The sequence below is a fragment of the Sus scrofa genome, chromosome 13, assembly GCF_000003025.6.
Source record: "Sus scrofa isolate TJ Tabasco breed Duroc chromosome 13, Sscrofa11.1, whole genome shotgun sequence".
In the NCBI taxonomy this organism is placed as follows: Eukaryota; Metazoa; Chordata; class Mammalia; order Artiodactyla; family Suidae; genus Sus; species Sus scrofa.
In genome coordinates, this window is record NC_010455.5 from 61,055,706 (window position 1) to 61,078,030 (window position 22,325).

The window sequence follows — 22,325 nt, forward strand, 5'->3', positions numbered from 1 at the left end:
TATAAAAAAAACCCCACAAAAATGTGAGTTTTAAAGGAGGGCAGACATTAATAGACATTTTTCAAAAGAAGGAAAACAGATGGCCAGCAGACACATGAAAGGATGATCAACATCACCGATCATCAGGTAAAAACAAATGTTAAGTAAGAGATATATCCTCATACCAGTCAGAGTGGCTATTAAAAAAGATAATGAACAACAAGGTTGACAAAGTTGTGGATAAAAGGGAACTCTCACTCACTGTTGGTGGGTACGTAAATGGTGCCATCACCATGGAAAATGGTATGGAAGTTGCTTAAAAAATTAAAAATAGAACTATTCTCTAATTCAGCTATTCCACTTTTGGATATTTAGCCAGAGAAAATGAAAAAGTAAATTCAAAAAGATATATGTACCTCTATTTTCACTGCAACAGCCAAAGTTTGGAACCAACCTAAGTGCCCATCAATAGATGAATGTATAATCAAGGTGTGGAATACAATGGAGTATTACACAGCCATGAAAAGTTAATTCTTGCCATTTGCAACAATAGGAATGGAACTAGAAGGCATTATGCTAAATGAAATGCCAGACAGAAAGACAAATACTATGTTTTCACTTATATGTGGAGTCTAAAATATCAAAACAAATGAATAAACATAACAAAAAGAAACAGAGTCATAGATACAGAGAACAAACAAGTGGTTGCCAGAGGGGAGTAGGTGGAGAGAGGAGAGGGAAGTTAAGACGTACAAATTTCTAGCTACAAAATAAATGAGTCATGATTATGAAATGTACAGCATGGGGAATATAGTGAATAATTATGGAATGTCTTTATATGGTGACAGACCATAATTAAATTTATTGTGGTGATCATTTTGAAATGTATAGAAATATGGAATCACTATGGTATGTACCAGGAACTACCATAGTGTTTTAGGCCAATTGTACTTCAAAAAAAAACTACTCATATAAAAAGGGATCAGATGTGTGGTTACCAGAGGTAAGTGGAGAGGGAATAGGATGAAGGTGGTCAAAAGGTACAAACTTCCAGTTATAAGATAAATAAGCAATAAGGATGTCATGTATGGCATGATAAATATAATTAACATTCCTGTATGTTATATATGAAAGTCATTAAGAGAGTAAATTGTAAGTTCTCATCACAAGGAAAAAACTTTTACTGTTATATCTATATGAGATGATGGTTATTTGCCAAACTTATGGTAGTCATCATTTCATGATGTATGTAAGTCAAATCACTAGGTTGTACACTTAAAACTTATACAGTGCCGTATGTCAGTTACAACTCAATAAAACTGGAAGAAGGGATGGGCTGGGGGGTAAGGATGGAAATGTAAAATTGGGTTGTGATGATGGTGGTACAATTACAAATATAATAAAATTCATTGAGTAAAAAAACTAGAGGAAGAAGAAAATATAGAACTAAACTAAACATACATACATACATAAAATCAAAGAGCAGTATTGGCCAAGATTACATTTTCACATTCAGCTATACTCCAGGCTATGGATCCTGGGGCCTGAGATGTACACCCTGCATGGTTCGCAGCAGCAAGGCTGTGAATAGGCCAGTGTCCTATAATAATCAGTAATACTACCACTTACGTCCTTGCTATATTTGAAACTTTTCACCAGAATTATCTCATTTAATCATTATAGCAGCAACCCCATGAGGTAGACATTTTGTTGCCTTCTTTTTGAAGAAGTAACTTAACCTAAGTTAGTTACAGGTTCTTGGATTCAAATCTAGTATTTTTCTCTTTCAGTAGCTTTATTGAGGAATAATTCCTATACCATACAATTTACTCAGCTAAAGTATAAAATTGCATGGTTTTTTGCATAACTACAAAGGGGTACAACCATCATTATGGTCAATTCTGGATCATTTTCACCACCTCAGCAAGAAATCTTACCCCTTTAGCAGTCACCCCCAATTCTTCTCACCATCTCCATTCACTGCCAGGCCTAGGAAAACACTGATTTGATTTCTGTCTCTATAGATTTGTCTATTCTAGATGTGTCAAAAACAGAATCATATAACAATAAATAGAATCATATGATGTGTAGCCTTTTGTAATTTAGCATAATATTTTCAAGATTCATTCGTGTTATAGTACTTGTCAGTAATTCATTTATTTGTATTGCTAAATAATATTCCATTGTATAGATAATCCATATTTTATCCTTTTATCAGTTGATGGACATTTGGGTTGCTTTCACTTTGGTCAGTTATAAATAGTGCCTCCATGAACATTTGTGTACAACTTTTTGTATTGCCCTACATTTTCATTTCTCTTGGGTAGATACGTGATACCTAGGAGTAGAAAAATCTAGGCATTTTTGACTCTACTCTACTTGCAGATATGGTTGGCTTCTGAAGTTTGGCCTGTCTAGGATACAGATAGCTTACTGGGCTATGTCTTAATTTAATAAAGGATTTTAAATGAATACACTTTTCTTAAGACTTGGAGGTGAATATTAAATAACCAGGGCTGCTTGTTTGTTTATAAGACTTTGGGGATCTGCAGTACAACTTTAACTGATCCTTAGTGACCCATGCTTTTACATAATGTTAAGAAATATATTGACTTCATACGTTTATTTAATTAATATATGTTAAGTATCCACCATGTGCGAGGCACTGTGGGAGGAACTGGGGAACCCATGGAATGCAGAGAACATAGCACTGGAAATAATTCTGAAAACCACCCATGCATTCTAAATTCTACCCAAATCTGCCAGCTCCCTTTGCTGTTTTGTGCTTCATGGTGCCAGCATTTGCCAATGACACATTTATAGCAGGGTATTCTATCCCACAAGCAAAAAGTTTCCTGTACTTCCTGAACAGGCTTCTTCTCTATGGGGGAGTGATAGGAATTTAGTACTTCTTCCCCCTTCCTCCACCATTAGACTTTTTAAGGCAACTCTACTGTTTTTCTCATTTCCCCAAGATATTTTGCTTTTACTACATTTTAAGTGAGATAGTGACACAAAGTAAGATTATAATGTAATGCTGTAATTAATGACATTTTAATGACTTGCTGGTTTGGAATTATTCCATGAAAAACATGACAGTGTTTTTCCTTTTCCTTTACTTTGAATATGGATTGGCATGTCACCAAGTGCCTCTCTATTGGTTCAAAATATGGTTCCAAAATAGGTTAGTGTTATAAGTAGTCTCCACCCCTTTTTTAAAAAAAAATATTGGTGCTGCTTCCCTTGTGATAATGTTCTGAAAATAAGCGGAAAAGAAATAAAGGCTAATTTAATCTAAGAACCTAATTTCTAATACTGATTCGGGGTCAGAATGTTCAGTTTTTTTAAGCAAGAGCAACAGACTTAATACAAAGATCTTTGTAATAGCTGCTTTCACCCTATTTCTCAAACCAAGAGAACTTTTCCAAAACCATATGAACTTAAACATTTTGCTTTTTCTCAAGGTCAAATGATTATTCAGTGATACACAAGATAGAAATAATTAGTAAATTCTTACCAGAACCATTTTTTGAAAAGACCAGATATATTTACCTGTTACTACATGGAATTATTTTCATTGAGCCTTATTGTACGTTTTTTTTCATTGAGGTAGCAAACAGTATATTCAAAAACTCAGAAAGGAAGGCCTTGCTTTTCCTATGAATGGGATTCTTTAGGAAACAATAATCTTTCTCTCCTAAATATATTTATTTTTGATGATTAAAGTTCTATATGGTGTTCAATTATTTTTCTAATGAATGCTTATCTTTATAGAATTGCTCATTTGTGTCAAGGATTGCCAACTTCATCTATTTATCAAGATATCACAGGTGCTGAGTGAAACTCTGACTGCTTTTAAAATAGATGCACTTTCTGCCTCCTCTTCCTACCCCTTAAGAGGTAGCACAGTAAATGTAAATGTAATTAAAAGAGCTTATTTCAGGGAAAGTTGAGTAGAGTAACTACTTGGAAGAAGATATTTTTCTCCTTCACTTGCTATATTATATTCAATATAAGTGTTTCAATGACAAAGGATCATCCTGATAATGTGTACCTTTAATGGAGAAATATTCCATATGAACAGACAGGTGCCTGGATGGTGATGGAGAAAGTAAAGAAGCCATAAGACCTGGACAGAATCTAGGTGATTTCCTAGGTCACAGCTACAAAATATCACTAGGAAGAAGAAACAATGAAGGAAAATGGAATGGAAGACCTGCTGAGGGCTACAGCTTAGGCTTAAAAAGTAGCCAATCTTCCTATTTGCTACTCTCTAAACATCACATTTGAAAATCTGAAATTCCGGAGTTCCTGTCGTGGCGCAGTTAACGAATCCGACTAGGAACCATGAGGTTGCGGGTTTGGTCCCTGCCCTTGCTCAGTGGGTTAATGATCCGGCGTTGCCGTGAGCTGTGGTGTAGGTTGCAGACGCGGCTCGGATCCCGAGTTGCTGTGGCTCTGGCGTAGGCCGGTGGCTACAGCTCCGATTCAACCCCTAGCCTGGGAACCTCTATATGCCGCGGGAGCGGCCCAAGAAATAGCAACAACAACAACAACAACAAAAGACAAAAAAAAAAAAAAAAGAGAAAATCTGAAATTCCTTTGGAGGGAGGGCAATGATAAAGGGTGGCTCAGTAGGTTAAGGAACCAGAGTTGTCATTGCTATGGCTCTGGTTATTGCTGTGGTGTGGGTTCAGTCCCTGACTGAGGAGCCTCCACATGCTGCAGGAGTAGCCAAAAAAAGAAAAAAGCAGATAGCAACACTTTGCACTCTACTCAGTCTTTTCCACTCTTCCTGGTGCCCAGAGTAGGTAACCATCAAATTTCAGTTTAATACCAACAGTCAGGTACTTAAGCAACTACTAAAATGTTCCTGTTTAAATTCCTCTACTCTGTCCCTCAACCCTCCACTGATCTGGGCTGACCTTCCCTCACTGATCTGTTTTGTGAAGGATTAACCTCAAACTCTCCATCTAGGTTGAACTCATGATACAGATTACTCTCATCCCAAAACTACAATTAGAGGACCGTGCTCCTTTAAATCTGGGAACAAAATTAAGTGTGAACAAAAGCAGACAGTTAAGTTGCTTGAGTCTGGATACACTGATATAACAGGGGAAGTGAAAAAGCTGCCGGTTCTGCTTGATTTGGTAACTGAATTAAGTAGATTTCAGTGCCTGGTTTAGTGACCAGGTCTATTGATCATTAAATAACTTTCCCAGGAGAAGGGAATAATGAAGGCTGAAAAAATTCTTGTTTTCCATTTCGTTTTTCTCATGCAATATTTGTTTTGCTTTTATGGTTGGCTTGAAAAGAACCTAAGAAGGACATACGGCAATAAATGGAATTACTCATAACTTGGACAATTTTGACACAAATTTGCATAGTTATAGTAACTAATTTGTTTTGCAATTTACCTAAAAAGTTAAATGGGATTTTAAAATAATTTATTGCCCTTAACTATTACCTTCAAAGGCAGAAAATAATTCTCCAACATAGCTTTGAATTGGTCATAGAAGTATCTATAAATGTGGCAAGATTTCAGATTGTTAAATAAGATAGGCAAGTACAAATACATAAATGATACTTTCTTAAGATTAAGTAATTATGCATTTTTTGAGAGTGAGTTTTAGACACCATGAGATTCTACTTCTAAACAACCTAGAGTACATCTGATAAGGACAAAAGTATTCTCCTACGTAACCATAATACCATTATCAACATCCAAGAAAATTAATAATTTCACAATATTCTTTAATATACAGTCTAGATTCAAAATTTTCCAGTTTTCCTTAGTTTTTTTAAAAAATTTCTTTCAATTCAGGATCTAGTCACTTTTCACAGGTTGCATTTAGTTGTGATGTTTGTTTTAGTCTTTTAAAATCCAGATAGTCCTCCTGCTATTCTATTTTCCATGACACAGTCTTATATGAAGAGTCCAGACTATTGGTCTTGTGGAGAGCCACATATTCTGGGTTTGTTTCACTGTGTGCTCAAATATTTTTGGTGAGAATATTTCACATGTGATATTGTGTGCTGGATGTAAATAGTGTCTGCTTGTCTCAATAGTCTTGATGGTAAATTTGATTACTTGGTTAATGTGGGTGATTGCCATATTTCTTCACTGTAAAGTTTCACTTTCTACTTCATAATGAGTGGGTAGTGTGTGGAGTGATCTTCAAGGGATATATATATATACACATACACACACACATATATATACATATATATATATATATATATATATATATATATATATAATCTTTCTCTCCATCATTTTTCCTGGGGAGGTTGGGCATTTATTGATATCTGTGTAAATGTTTACACTGGATACTGCAAAATCATGATTTTCTAAATCTATCATTCCTTCTACATGTATTAGCTGAATTCTTCTGTAAAGAAGAGCTGTCTGGGAGTTCCTGTGTGGCTCCATGGTAATGAACGCAACTAGTATCCATGAGTATGCGGGTTCATTCCCTGGCCTCACTTAGTGGGTTAAGGATCTGGCGTTGCCATGAGCTGTTGTGTAGGTTGTATATGCGCCTGAGATCTGCCATTGCTGTGGCCGTGGTGTAGGCCAGCAGCTGCAGCTCCGATTCGACCCCCAGCCCCACGAAATTCCATATGCCACAAGTGCAGCCCTAAAAAGCTTTCTGTTTTTCTTTTGACAAAAATATTTCCACTCAGTTGAAACAGCAGGATAAGATAACAACGTCTTTCCCAAAATTTCTTCGAGTCCCCAGATCTAGCTTGGCCACCAGAGCAGTTTACGAAGATAGTCTTACAGATGCAAGGCAGAAGATAGGGGAAATGTCTAAGCTAATGATACAGCCCTGTTTCTGCATGCATCACAGGAAGATAAGGTGTAAGAAAGCAATAGCACTCTTTATATGCTTTCATGGTTCTTGATAATGTTGGCAGCAATCATCAGAGATAGCGTAGCTGCCACTCTCATGTATAAAATGGTAGTAACTCCTCAATTTCTTCATTCTTCAGTAGCTCTTATGTTGATCCTGGGCCTTACATCATTGACAATTTGCCCATGTTCCCTCTATTTGCAAGATTACTGACATGCATTCTCTTTTAAATTCCAGAGATTGGATGGCAGATAGAGGACCATCCCTGTTCATGCCTTCTCTTGGCCTCAGAGCTTGGTCTTGGGAAAAACGTCTTCCTTTTCCTAGCTCGCTACCAAATCACTTTCTCTTCTGCTCTTGTCCAAATGCCAGCTGCACTTTTTCTATTTCAAGTAGGGCTGCTATGTGTCTGTGGGTCATTTTTTTTTTTTTCTGGCCACTCTTTGGTTCCAGTAGTGCATTAACCATTAAATGCCTTGCACCTACTCTTTATCCAAAGCTGAGCAAGCTATTGAAAAGGAAATACAAATATAAGACCTGGTCCCGGAGTTCCCGTCGTGGCGCAGTGGTTAACTAATCCGATTAGGAACCATGAGGTTGCGGGTTCGGTCCCTGCCCTTGCTCAGTGGGTTAACGATCTGGCGTTGCCGTGAGCTGTGGTGTAGGTAGCAGACACGGCTCGGATCCAGTGTTGCTGTGGCTCTGGTGTAGGCTGGTGGCTGCAGCTCCGATTCAACCCCTAGCCTGGGAACCTCCATATGCCGCGGGAGCGGCCCAAGAAATAGCAAAAAAAAAAAAAAAAAAAAGACCTGGTCCCTATTTTCAAAGAGTTTGTCTTGTTGGAGAGCCAGTATCATAGGAAGATGGAGCCAAAAGACAATATGGGGCTTGTATTATACTCTATTGGACAGTGCTGATCTAGAAAACCAAGAATCTGATTCTCAAAATCCAATTTGAGATGATGACAAACCCTGAAAAATGCCATTTATAACTTTGCCCTTGAAAATGCCCTATGCAGGGAAGTAGGAGGACTTTGCAGACCTAGTCTTCTAGTGATAACTGTGAATGAATTTTAGGGGATTGGTACAATAAATTCCAAGAACTGATGCTAAAATTGTGAGCATCTGTGTTGCGCTGGGGCAAATGTCCATGGGTTATATAAGATGCTGTAAACTTCATCCCTCTAACATAAAAAGTTAATAATGAACAATGGTCATGAGAGACTAGTTGGGAGATTGGCTATACAGCAGCTATGTCTCTTTACTGATAACGCTCATGTTTGATGCAACATGTAGGTAACAAATCAGGGCCAAACGAAACAAAACAACAACATCAGGTTGAATTCTTTGTCTGCAGCATCATTTATTCTATCTTGCCACTTAAGAGTGAGTTGGAGAGCTATTAACAAAAGCACTTAAGGGTCATTGTGACATTCATAGGAAATTAAAATCTTTTGTCTGGAAGAAAATTGGGAGTAGTGCTGCCCCAATAGTCTGAAGTTTGGTTTGGAGTATCATGACACATAAACATTTTCTCCTTGCTTGTTGATACTGCTCTCTTGGTATAGCTAGAGTGAGCTGGCAAACCCATTCATGTCCAATGACCCATTTGAACTGGTGAGGTTGGCAGGGCAGGGATTATTGGCTTCACCCTGTCAAAAAAACTGAGCCTCTGCATGGCTAGGTGACTGGCCACAGTTACACAGATATTAAGAGTGCAGCTGGGTGTCAACCCATTTTTTTCTGATCTTTGCTTTCTCTAGTATTCCTTGCTGTCTTAATCAGGATAGCATTTGAGGGTGGGCTTCTGGGGAACTTAATTCATTTGCAGTTTTCAGCTAAACACTGCCAATGAAAACCTGTTTCTATTTGTAGGGCTTCCCTGGGGTAGACTCATGTGCTAGTTTTGGTTATTCTTCAGACTTCTGTGCAGTCTAGGACAGTATCCTGACTCGACAAAACCCTTCTACTTCCCTGTATAGGGTGTTTTCTAGGGCAAAGTCATAAGGGCCATTTTCAGGGTTGGTTGTCATCTCAAATTGGATCTTGAGAATCAGATACTTGATTTTCTAGACCATTTCTGTCACATAGTGTATAATATAAACTCTATATGTAATTTTTAATATTGTAGTAATACATTAAACAAAAAGAAGCAGGTGAAATTAATTTTAATAATCTACTTTATTTAACTCAATCTATCCAAAATATTATCATTTGAACATACAATCAATATAAAAATTATTAATGAGATATTTTGATTTTTTTGTCCTAAGTTTGAAGTTTCATGCATATTTAATTAATTAACTAATTTTTCAATGGCTACACCTACGGAATATGGAAGCTACCTGCCCAGGGATTGAATCCAAGCTGCAGCTGCAACCTATGCCATAGATGCAGTAATGTTAGATCCTTTAACCCACTGCGCTTGGCTGAACCTCTGCAGCAACCTGAATTGCTGCAGTTGGATTCTTAATCACAGTGGGAACTCCTAGTGTGTATTTTATACCTACTTCACATCTCATTTAGAACTAGCCACATCTTAAATGCCTAAATGGCTAGTGGTTACTGTAATGGAAAGAAAATGTCTAGAAAATTCTTCCAGGAAAAAAAAAAAAAGCGCACACACACAGCAAAGAAAAAGAAGCCTCCTTCTCTTTCTGGATAATGGCGAATGAATTGAGCAGTGGCCTTTTTATTATGATATACTTTATCAGCAATCATCCATTATACATCATCATAGACAAATGTGGCAAAACTACTTTCTGGTGACCTAGTAGCTTCCAGAACCTGAGGCCAGTTGCAAAATGTTGAAATAGGATCTTTTCATACACATAGGTAAACTGTCTATGATGCAAATGGCCTATAAGATCTGTGTATTCAAAAATTATGTTCATCTAGCCTGCCATATGCCTGACACACCTTATGTTAAAACATTTTTTAAACATATCTACAAAAATGCCCAGAGGACTAAGGCTTGCTGGGTTAGGGACAGTAGGGAATATAAGCAGGAATAAAATATAGACCTTGTAGAATTCTCTTGTGGTGTAGCAGGTTAAAAACCTGGCCTTGTCGCTGCAGCATCTTGGGTCGCTGCTGTGGCACAGGTTCTAACCTTGAGCCAGGAACTTCCACATGCCGTGGGCACAGACAGGAAAAGGAAAAAAAAAAGCTGTTAAAATAATAAAATAAAATAAAATAAAATACAGATCCTGCCTTCAGTGAAATTTGTGATCTAGGCAGGAAGACAGTGAAGGAAGCAGCTAAAGGTCAAGTGTCCACTACATGGTTATTATGAAAATCACCCAACTCCTGCTTTCAGACACCATCAAGTTTTATTCAGCAAACCCATGTTAAAAATCCCACTGTGTTTCTGAGTTAGAAGCACAGGAAAAAATCATCCTTTAGTATTTACTACTCACATTTGCATAGACTGATTTGTTGAATTTGTTTGAATTAGTAGAGCCAAAAACCCTTTAGAAATGGAACAGATTGTTTTCCTGGGGGAGAAGAAGAGAGGGGACAGATGGGAGAGGTGTGGACCCCTTTGTTGTGACAAGGTGGGGGAGATTCTTGCTGATGGGAGTGGTAGCCTGAGGCATTAGGAATAAGGCTTTAGTGCCTAGGGACCAGAGGACAGTGGTGAAAGAGAGGAGGGGAGAAGAGTGAATGTGATAACCATTCCCAGATGCATATACATGCTTATATGAGCAGAAAAATACAATGCTCTTGTTTACTTTGGGGAAGCTGTGGAGGGTAGTAGTTAAGGTCCCAGTTTTGGGAGTCAGACGCCTACCCTCTGTGTGACTTGAGGAAAATTACTTAACCCCTCTGTGCCTCAGTGTCCTAAGTAAAAAATGTGGTTTGTTAATAGGATTTGACGAGATAATATATGTAAAAAGTTTGGAATAATGCCTGGCCCATGGGATGTGTCCAGCAAATTTCAGTAATTATTATTAGATTTGGCATTATAATGTCAGAAATAATTATTTGCCATGGTGCTCCCCTAATTTGTTCCTGAAGTTCCACAACACTGTTGACTCTGTATCAAGTAATCCTGAGAGGAAGTTGGCAAATTGTGATGATTTTCTTCCTCTAAGATGGCAAAACTAGGGCAAAGAGATAAAGATGACTTGCCCAAGGGCTCAGAGGCTACTCCTAAAATGCGGAGGGAGGCTGTTTAAGGCAGTGGTGATGGATTTCCCCAAAGACAAGGACTTGGTACATTTATAGACTGGAATTGAAATCCAGGCTGCACTACTTAAATTATGGTGTCATCTTGGGAAGTTACCTGATTTCTTTGAGCCCTCGTTTGTCAAATAGGGATAATACATATGCCTACGGTTGTTAAAACTTAACAGCTTTAAGCATGAAAAGTGCATGTGGTCTGGACTCAATAAAATCTGCCTAATTATTATTACCATTGTTGTTGCAGCAGATCTATGCGGTGGCAAGCTGTGTCTGTTCGGAATTCTATGATGTGGTTTTGGCTCACTACCATGCCCCAGTGCCTGGCACCCAGTAGATTCTCAGGAAACGTTTCTGCAATGAACGCACATCGTCTGAGGCAGGGAGGGCATCTGGCAGACTTGGCCTCCGAACTTAGCTTCTGCCCTTCTTCCAAAAACCAGAGTCTGAAGCAGATTGTAACCCGGGACGTCCAGGCTCTCCTGAGCAGTGAGCTGAAACCCATCTTGCCCCCGAAGCCCCTGTGGGAGCTGCTGGAGGGCACCCCGCCTGAACGCGCATCTTTGTGTAAGCTACTCATTCCAAAGCCCTTGTTTTTCTGGTTTGCGGTTTATTTACTTAAGCATTTACAGCTCCCAGGAGCAGAGGGGCTGCTAGAAGCAGGGTCAGGACCGAGGTCGCGGTTTGTATTTATTTTCTGCTTCCCAATCCCAGCCCTGGCAAGTCAAAACTCGGTTCCTTTATTTGTACACCGAGAGGCTTAAGTTTCTATACCTCCTGCGGGGCGAGGAAAGACACATGCAGTTCGGGTTCAGGAAAGTGCTCTCTAGCCACTTGCCAGCGTCCCTGCTAGTGTTGCTCCCAGACTTAATTTTCTGTGCAAACCCGAACCGGGCGGAGCAGATTAAATAAAGACAACCTCGCGCCTTTAATCCTTGACCGCAAACACTGGCTTTTTCGTGCCCTGGATTTCTGAAATTCTTGGCTCTGGTACTCAAAGCGGGGGGAGGGTGGGTAACAGCTTGTAAAAACTTCCCAAAGCAGAAATCCGAGCTCCTCTCGCCCCTTGCTACCAGGGACACCTGGATTCTAGGGAAAGGGGACAGCCAAAGGAGGAGCGTCCCCAAGGGTTGGGGGCGCCCTCCAGGGGTAGTTTTGGGTCGCCGTCTCCAAGTCCAGCCAGCTCCCAGCACTGAACCGGGTTTGAAGCCTCGGCGCGGGGCAGGACGCCCCTCCCTGTCCCCGCGCGCGTCTATTTAGAGCTCAGCCCGGTAGCCCATGGGATTCTGGGACTTGTAGTTCGTCACCGCGGCCCCAGGCGCCGCCACGACCCTGGGCTCGGACTACATTGCCCAGGGAGCTTCCCGGCCTATATAAGCTGCCAGGAGCCGCTTCAAAGTGCAGTAACCATGTGGATGTGCTGCTGAAGCGTTTCCTCAAGCTTGCTGGGGTGGGAGGAGAGGAGGAGGAGGTGGTGGTGGTGGAGGAGGAGGCAGAGGGTGGAGAGAGAGAAAGCGCACGCCGAGAGGAGGTGTGGGTGTTCCGCTTCCATCCTAACGGAACGAGCTCCCTCTTCGCGGACATGGGATTACCCAGCAGCCGCTAACCCCTCTCCTCGCCCTGCTCCCCCAAACCGGCGTGGCTCCCCGGGCACCAAGGTAGAGGTTGGGGCCGGGCGGAGGGCGCGGGGAGTTGGTACTGTCCCCCCGGGCGCAGAAGTTTTTGCCTCGCTTTTTGGTAGTTCTTGGTGGATTTGCATGCACTTGCGTGCATTTGGGGGTTCTTTTACTGAGGACGTTTTGGGGGGGGGTTCATTTGAGGTTAAAAAAAAAATTCTCAACTCCATCGCCTGGCTTTGAGGACTACCCATTCTGGATTGGAATGGCATTCCCCCAAGTTGGAAACTGTTGCAGCAGCTGCAGGAAATAGTTTTTTTTTTTTTGGGGGGGGGGGCGTGGGGATGTCCTCTGTGAGTCCGCTCAAGGAAATAATCTTTCTTAAAATGTAGCCCTCCCTCGTGCTGCATGGTTGGGAGAATAATGCATTTGGGGGTCCCGGTGAAGAGGGTTTTAAAAAACGGAAGAAAACCCGAGGAGCGGTGAAGGACCAAGTGTGGACGAAGCTCACGCCCGATGAGGATGCGGGCTTCAGATACTTGGCCTTCGCTCCGGGAAACAAGTGCTTTGGGATCTGCCAAACACTTCCCTTAGTCTCAGATCTTCCCGGCACACTGGAAGTTTGTGCGTTCCTAGTCTCACTTATCAGTTACATATTAGAAACAAATAGGCGAAGTTACCTGTAACCTTCACCTCTTGATCCCACCAACACACCCGTCAAATTTGGCGGTGGCGGTGGCCCTGTGTGTGTGTATGTAGGTGGGAGGGGGTTTGTCCCTCCAGGAAAGAGCCTAAAGAAAGTGGAAGTGTGGAATTTGAGAATTTCTATTAGGGACTCATCATCAGCCAATCTTATATTCAGTCTTCTTTCTTAATATGCAGGAGCTGACTACAGAGGAACAGGACTCGCACCCCTGGCTGGGCGTGTTTTGGCAACAGAGTGCCTGACCTGGGTCAGGTAAGTGTGGAAGCCTTAGAGCTGTAGTCCATAATAAGTTTTTGTCCTAGCCTATTTTAAGTTCTCTCTAAAGAGCCATGGAGAAGGGGAGCAGGAAAGAAAGGGAAATTCCATGGCTCAGTCTCCAAAATTTGTCACCACCTTGGATGAGGGCTTTAGGGAGCTGATGATAACCAGGGGATGGTCCTGCCTAGGGCTTTTGGTCCTGGCTCAGAAGTGAAGCAGCCAGGTTTCTGACAGGAGGGAAGAAAAACCCTCACAACAACATTAAATGGAGCAGTACAAGGGATGCCCATTGGTGACCTGAGAACTGAACTTGCCAGGTGGTGTGCTGAAGATTTAAATTCTGAAGGATGCAGTGCATTTCATCTGCCAAGATATGTAAGCAAAAATTATCTGCCTGCCTCTTTCAAAAATAGTCACTTTCTTTTTTCTTACTGTGAATGGGTGTTTAATCAGGGTCGGTTTGCTTGCAAGAAATGAAAGTGGTTGCTGGCCAATTGAAAGAATTAGAACTTTAAAAAGGGAAGTTCTTGAAGCATAAGATAGTAGCCTCCAGCCCTTGACTTGAAGCCACTTGAATGTCAAGGAATCTGGTGGATCGCTATGGTTTAGATGCCTGTCCTGGGTTATTAGCTGAGAGCTGTTTATTTGTAAACAGAAGCAGCTCCTATGCCTTCCTCCCCCAGATGTTCAGACTGCAGTTGAATAGAGGGAGATTTTAACTGGTGCACATACATCCCCGTTGCTGCAGAATTGAGCATCAAAAGTTTTTTCTTCTGAAACGGTCAGGAACAGGATCAACAGATCCTTTGGGGGACTGGGTCTTCATGATCGCTTCTAAATATTTAGCTGTTCCCTGGGCTACAATCTTTGGGCTTTGCTAATTAGAAAAGTCAGACACTTCATTATAGTAGTACTGTGCTTTTGTTTCCTGTTGATAAGATCCTCAGGAGTGCTGGTGGAGTGGGAAGCATTTGGATGTGTGAGGTCTACTTCCTTCTTGGAGTTCTCCTGAATCGCATGGCTACGTGGGCACTCATAAGGCCAAGGCTTGGGGTTAGTTCTCCTCTTCAGAGTAAGCTGCAGTCCGGGGAAAGTGGTCCACTAACTCTTCTATGACTGGTTGCTAAAAATAATAATAATAATACAATTAAGTACTTATAAGCCAGGTCCCGTGTCAGACATCACAGAAACCCTGTTGAATCAGGTCCAGGTGAAGAAGCTGAAGTTTGGAGAGTGAAAACACTTGCCTGTTAGTTAGCACACAGCACAGGAGGGGGAACACCAGGCTGTGGGACTCCACTGTTTCCCACCAGTGCACCTAAGGTGGGGGAGAATGAGGAAAAAAAACCAGGAAAAATGGTAAATTTATTGCTGTGGATGATATAACTCTTGCTTGTGTCCCACCATTGAGCAAAGTTACCCTGATGTAAGAGGAAAACGATGCAGCCACAGATGTAGGAATAAAAAGACTGTGGTTATCTGAGGAGGTCTTAGGGGTGGTACCGAATTCATTTTGGAATGCTATGTGCTGAAAGCCTGCAAGAGGAGAGGAAAAGAAACCAAGCCAAACAACAAGGAACAATGGCTAAGGTCTGCATTAGGTTTATCCCATACCTGAGATCCATCTTGATCATCTACATCAAGATATCTGAGCAGGTTAAATGGATCAGGTGTTTCTCCATCTGAATAATTTGAAAGTTTAAATTGCAGTGAATCTAAACTGTGAAATGTTAATATCTTTTCATACACCCTTCAGTTTGTTTTGTGGCCAATTTTCTTTTTCGTTTCTTACTTTCAGTTGCGCATGTATGTATGTGTTGAAAATATAATCTGCTTTTTGAATGATTCAAATTGGAACAGAATATCCTATCAAGATTTCCATCTCATCAGGCAGGGAAAGTTCTTCATCCTCTAAGTGAATTACTTCTGGCCTTCCCTTCACCTCAACCTAGGGAGGTTGTTTGGGGTTGCCAGTGGTGTTATCCATTTTAGCAAACTGCTTGCCTTTTGGAGGGAATTTGCTTCTTTAGGAAGGAGAGATGGAATAGTTGCTTAGAGGAGAAGAAATAGGTAAACTGAAGGCAGATCTTTTTTGCCTTTTATCTCAAAATATTTTCAGCTGAGGAAGACTATGGTCTGAAAGAGAAAGAAACTTCTGATACAATGGTATACAACTGACTTCCACAGCAAAAAAATTAAATGGCTTTTTAGCTCATTCACAATGCTCTCATGGAAAATCTGATTTCTTTACAAGCAGCTCTTAAAAAACCAAAATGAAACAACATACACTAAATGTGAACAACAACAACAACAAAAACCCAAATTAAAATTAGGCCTGGAGAGTTAGATTTTTTAAGTCAAGCTGTCCTTGGATACATCTAATTAAGGAGTCTACACAAGGCCAGTGCCCCATCTTGTTTGCTGTTGGTTTGATCTTTTAAAATGAAACACATTGCTTTCACAGGCTCTTTAGTAAGTGGAAGTACATACTATTTTTTAGTTCACTTAGGCTGTTTTAAGTTTTTATCTAGCTTTTTAAATGAAATTAAGGCTTGATATCAGTGACATGAATGACATATTTTTCGTGATTCTTACCAATTGTCTTAGTGTTTGTGGTTCTGAGGTTATTGCTAATGAGGATGAGCTGAAATCATCACCCATTGAACTTGTTCCTCCTGTTGAACTATGTCCAGGTTCTTCCCTAAACTAAACCTAATTTAAGACACTTAGTGTAATCTATTCAAGACATTTTAATGCCTGTTAAAGTTGTTGCAGTTCAAATATTTTATTACTTCATTCAGCAAATTTCTTGAGTACCTGGATCTGTGCCAGAGTGTGTTCTAGATGTTGGGGCTACAGCAATGAAAGTCCTATTCCAAAGAGGCTTAAGTCCTTTTTAGGGGGAAGGCAGCCAATATAATAAGCAAGTATTATAGTATGATATGTAGTAAATTCTGTGGCGGAAAATAAAGCAGAGGGGTAACAGAAAACAGTTGGTGAAGAAGTGAAGAATTTGGAACCCTTGTGCGCTGTTGGTGGGAATGTAAAATGATGCAGCTGCTTAGGAAGGCGGTATGGTGATTACTCCAAAAAAAAATTAAGGGTAGAATTACCAGATGACCTTGAAAATCCACTTCTGGGTATGCACCCCAAAGAATGGAAAGCATGGACTCAAACATATTTGCACACACATGTTCATAGCAGCATTATTCACAGTAGCCAAAAGATGGAAACAACTCAAATGTCCATTGACAGATGAAGGGATAAACAAAGCATGGTATATCTATACAGTGGCATATTGTGTGGCCTTAACAAGGAATGGAATTCTGATACATGCAACAACATAGATGAATCTTGAAAATGTTCTGTTATGTGAAATAAGCCAGATGCAGAAGAACAAATAGTGTAAGCTTCCATTATAAGCGGTCCCTAGAGCAATCAGTTTGCAGAGACAGAAGGCAGAATAGTGGTTGTTCTGCATGGAGCTGCTGGGGAACAGGAGTTTGTTTAATGGCTGCAGAGGTTAATTTTGTGGATGAAAAAGTTATGGAAATGGATTGTGGTGATTCTTGAAGAACAGTGGGAATGTCCTCTGAAACATACTCTTAAAAATGGCTAAGTAAATTTTATGCTTTATATTTATTTATTTACCTTTTCTAGGGCCGTTCCCACGGCATATGGAGGTTCCCAGGCTAGGGGTCTAATTGGAGCTGTAGACGCCAGCTTATGCCAGCCACAGCAATGTGGAATCCCTGCCATGTTTGTGGCCTACACCACAGATCACGGCAACGCCAGATCCTTAACCCACTGAGCAAGGCCAGGGATCGAACCCGCAACCTCATGGTTCCTAGTCGGATTCATTAACCACTGTGCCACGACGGGAACTCCAATGCTTTATATTTTACCACAATAAAAAAGAACAACAACAGCAGAACAGGGTAAACGGGATAAGAGAATACTCTGATAGGAACTGGGAATCAGGAAGGCCTCTTAAATATGGTGGCATTTGGGCAGAAATTGGAAGGAAGGCAGGGGGTTAGCCATGTAAGTATTTGGGAGAAAGGATGTTCCAAAGGGCCAGAGCAGCAAGTGCAAATGCCCTCAGATGGAAGCAGGTGGAGTGTGTCAGAGGAAGGGCAAGGAGGCCAGGTGGCTCCAGCTGAGGGGGAATGCTTAGGTGTGGAGGTAAGAAAGAGAATCAGGGTCCAATAGTGCGGCGCTGGGCAGGTAGGCAATGATTTGTTTCCCTGAGAATTTTTAAACTCTCACACAATTCTCAGTGGTTCTCAACATCACTGAACCACTTTGTCCTTTCCAAAGAGGCTCTCATGAGTCTGGCAAGATCATATACCAGACTGGAACTTGATGGGGGGCGGGGGATAAAACCCAGATTTCTAGACTGTCTGGTTAATCACCTGATTTAGCTGGAATTATAAATTCACTTTATAGAAAAGGCATCTTTGATAAAAATAAGTGGACTCACGGTTGGCTTGGACCACAAATTCCAAGACCTGATGATATTCTCGGGGTTTATCTTCAACACAAACCTTTTGTGCCTTTTGGCCACCCCGAAGTCTATCTAGTCTTTTTTTAAGGAATTGTACAAAGAGGATTCATGCTGTGCTATCTAGCATCATCCTTGGGGAATATGAAGTTCCTTATAAGTGATTCTCCCTGATGATTGAAGTATACCCCTCCGTGTGTACAAACTTGTAACAAATGTCCATTTTACTACTTATTCCCTAAGATATCTCTGTTCAGTTGTAAAACATTAAGACATGGAAGCAGCAACTGTCACTCCCAATCACCCAGATCTAGTATTAGGGTTTCAGACTTTCCATCTATGTATAGACATATGAAAATGATGTGTATATTTAAGTTTCATAAAAAAGGACACATACCTCCTGTTTGATACCCTGCCTTTTGCACTCTATATCTTGAACATCTTTTCTTGTTGATAAAGAGACATGCATCTGAGTCTTCGTTTTTCCCAAGGTGGGTGTACGTTTGATGGGATTTCATTTGAATAACATATATGGAATTGCTAGATGTATCAATAAAAAAAGTATCATTTTGGTTTCATCACCATCAGAGTCTAGGTTTTCTTCTTCAGTTTGCACTGTTTTTAAAGAAAACTACATGAAAGGTAAAACACTTCAAATATTGGCTATCTTATTACAGGGGTAAAACCTAGTGTCATTCCTTTAAATAAAGAATTTATCTTTTTTTTTTTTCCTGCAAAGTAATGTAATCCCATGAGGGGTTGGGGCCAGGCACTCTTCGTTTGCACTTAGAAGGAAAACTTTACTATAGAAATTTAATAGTAGTAGTCGAGATCTTAGTAATGTGAACCCCTTTTTACTGTCAATTCATGACCAATCTTGTTTCATCAGTATGATCATTCACTCTCCCCTCTCTTGGATGACTTTGAAGCAAATCTCAGACATACCAATTCATCTGTATTTTGTCTGTTTGTTTCGGGGCCGCATGTACAGCATGTGGCAGTTCCCAGGCTAGGGGTCAAATTGGAGCTACAGCTGCCAGCCTGCACCACAGCCACGGCAATGCAAGATCCAAGCCACATCTTTGACCTACACCACAGATCACGGCAACACCAGATCCTTAACTGACTGAGTGAGCACAGGGATCAAACCCAAGTCCTCATGGATGGTAGTCAGGTTCGTTACTGCTGAGCCACAAAGGGAACTCCATGTATTTTATATGTATCTCTGGTATTGGGATTCTTTTTTAAAAAACATAATCACAATACTATTATCCATCTCAAGAAAAAAAACACATTTTTAAAATCGAGTCTGTGGTCTCACTTCCTTGATTTAAATAAATGGGGTTGGTACATGCAAACTATTACATTTAGAGTGGGTAAGCAATGGGGTCCTAATGTACAGCACAGGGAACTATGTCCAGTCTCTTGGGTTAAAACATGATGGAAGATAGTATGAAAAAGAAGAATGTGTGTGTGTGTGTAGGACTGGGTTACTTTGCTGTATAGCAGAAATTGAAGGAACACTGTAAATCAATTATACTTTAATACAAAATTTAAAAAATATTTACATATACATATAATGATAACATATGCAGTTTGAATTAGGAACCATATAAAGTCGATACATTACAAATCGTCAATGTGTCTTTAAGTCTGTGTATTTCCTCAAAACCTTTTTCCCATTTATTTTTTTTCCTATGGCCACACCCAAGGCATGTGATCTATGCCATAGCTATGGCAACACCAGATCCTTTAACCCACTGCAACAGACTGGGGATGGAAGCTGAGCCTCTGCAGGGACCCGAACTGCTGCAGTCACATTCTTAATCCACTGTGCCACAGTGGGGACTCCAATCCCATGTATCTTTTGGTTGCTGGTTAAAGAAACTGGATGATATATTTTTCTACAGCTTGGATTTTTCTTACTGCCTCGGTGCACAGTAGCTGAACGTGTTCTCCTGTCCTCTATATTTACCATAATTTGATAGATATAGAGGGTTGATCAGAGTCAGGTGTTTTTTTCCCCCCTAGTCTGTGTTTTAAGTTTCACTCAGGGGAGCATGTGATATGCTTGGATACACTTTCTTGTGATTATTAGCTGATGGTGCTCTTTACCTCAATCCATTAGTTCAGTTGGACTTGTAAAACTCCTAATTCGCTTTTTCTTCATTAATTATGTGAACTATTTTATGAAATGAAATTTCTCCACTTAGTATTTAGTTCCCTGGGGCGTAAATATACATAAAGACAGAATCAGTACTTGAATCTCTCTGTGTGTTTTAGCAATTTTCGGAAATAATGAGCTGTCCCTAGCATGATCCATGGCAGTGGTCCTCAGTGGAGGACATTGGGTAATACCTGGGGCATTTTTGGTTGTCACAGTGGGGGAGAGTTATCCAGTGGTTAGAGGCCAGGGATGCTGTTAAATAGCTGTCAGTGCATCATACAGCATTATCCATTCCAAAGCACAAGCAGTGCCAGTGTTGTTGAGAAACCACTGGGTATGGTTTTTTTAGTATCGTCACTGACTCTTGAGTTTAAACATACTTCCTTTGTTTTATTTTGTGTAATTATCCTTATTGATGTTCAAATTGTCTGTCTCTGCTCAGTGAGAGAGAGGCTACTCAAGTTGCTTCCAAAGCACAACCCAAACAGTCTTAGATTTCCTGCTGCTTGTATGATAAGATGTTCCAGGTTCATCTTTAGTTTTTCTTATCACAGACCTGAAATCAGTCTTTTCTCCTAGAAGCCCTAGTTCTTTTGGGTGGGAACTTGGAGACCTCCAGTCAGGGCCAGAGAGGGACTCTTCTCATTCTCATCATACAGATCAGAAAGTAAATTAAAGTGAAGAACACTTAAAACCTGAACATTTTTAATGAAAGCTTTTCCAAAAATGTAGCTGACACACGCTTGCTTTTGAAAAAAGAATCCTGAACATATCTTAACTTTTCAAATTGGTCTATTTTAGCCTGGTATTGGAGCTAAGATGTAGGAGTTCTCCCTCGATAAGCAGGAATGTTACTCTTGTTCTGCATCTATCGTTTTCAAACTGTGTGGCAACCCATTAAGAGGTTGTGAAATCAGTTTAGTAGGCCTTGACAGATGGTTTTTTGATAAAGTAGACTAGAATAGAAATCATCAAAGTATATTGCACGGATACTTCAAAGAGCTGTGTGTGTTGCAACAAATTTTCTCATCTCTTTCTCACACACACACACAACATTGGGTTCTAAGTTCAGTATATTTCTTACTGTGAATTGTAGCCAAGAGTCTGAGAAACAATGTTCTGCATCTTTTCTATTCCATTTGTGGTCATCAGACTGGCATCGCTGGCTTCAACTGAGAACTTGTTAGAAATGCAGACTCTCAGGCCCTGCCCCAGATCCACTGAATCTGAAACTGCATTTTAGCAAGCTCCCCAGGGCATTCTTAACACAGGTGAAAGTGTGAGAAGATCTGTGCTGGAGGGTTTGTGTCCCTGTGCTTTTTCAGAACTTATTTTTATGGTTACTTTGTTTTTCATGGCTAGCTCTCACCTGTTGAAACTGACCTTTGTACTTCCCCCAGCAGCTTTCTCATGCTCAGTTGAGAGGAAAGGTAGGCTAAACCACCAACTGAGGTGAGAGTGTGTTAAGTCTGGCAGGATTCTCTCTGATAAAAATGGGAGCTTTCATGCTTACATTTGGGCATTTTTTAAAATTGGCTGTTCAGATAGAGGTAGAAAGAGACCAAAATCTACATGTAAAACCTACTTAGGATTGTGAAGTCATAAATATAAAGAAAGCTACATTTTAACCTGTTGTCACTTGGAGAAACCTATGTTTTAAAATGTTTTATGACCTTTCCAATCAGCAGAACTTCTGGACAGCTTTGGTATAATGTTGCTCATCAGAGAAAGATGAACATAGGAAAAAAAATAATCACAAGCCTTCAAATTCCTCGGTGTTGATTTGCATCGCAGGAGCAGATTTATCTGGGAAGTGATTTTGTTTTGCAAAAACAGCTTAAAAAGTTCCTCACTCCCTCACCCACATGCACATATTTCTGAACAGAAAAGGCTGATACAACACCCAGACCTGGGGACGTTCATTTATTCACCTGCTGTGTGTGTGATGATGTTCTGTCGTAGAGAACCTGCCAACCCTGCCATGCCCATCCCCTCTGTGTCTACCTTGCCAAATGCTTGTATTCCTAGCACGTCGTCTTCTTCTGGGAAACCTT

The 22,325-nt window shown here is 40.5% G+C and overlaps 1 protein-coding gene across 8 annotated transcripts in view; it reads left to right on the forward strand.

Annotated features, from left to right (window-relative positions):
- The window catches only part of ITPR1 (inositol 1,4,5-trisphosphate receptor type 1), a 330,788-nt gene continuing 320,888 nt past the window's right edge, over positions 12,426–22,325 (forward strand). For 6 of the 8 annotated variants that reach the window (XM_021069278.1, XM_021069277.1, XM_021069281.1 and 3 more), the window contains exons 1-2: positions 12,427–12,678; positions 13,519–13,594. The gene's annotated coding sequence lies outside the window, so the exon portion shown is untranslated. Of the gene's footprint in view, positions 12,679–13,518; positions 13,595–22,325 lie in introns of all 8 variants that reach the window. The other 2 variants (XM_021069280.1, XM_021069282.1) reach the window with 1 other exon arrangement.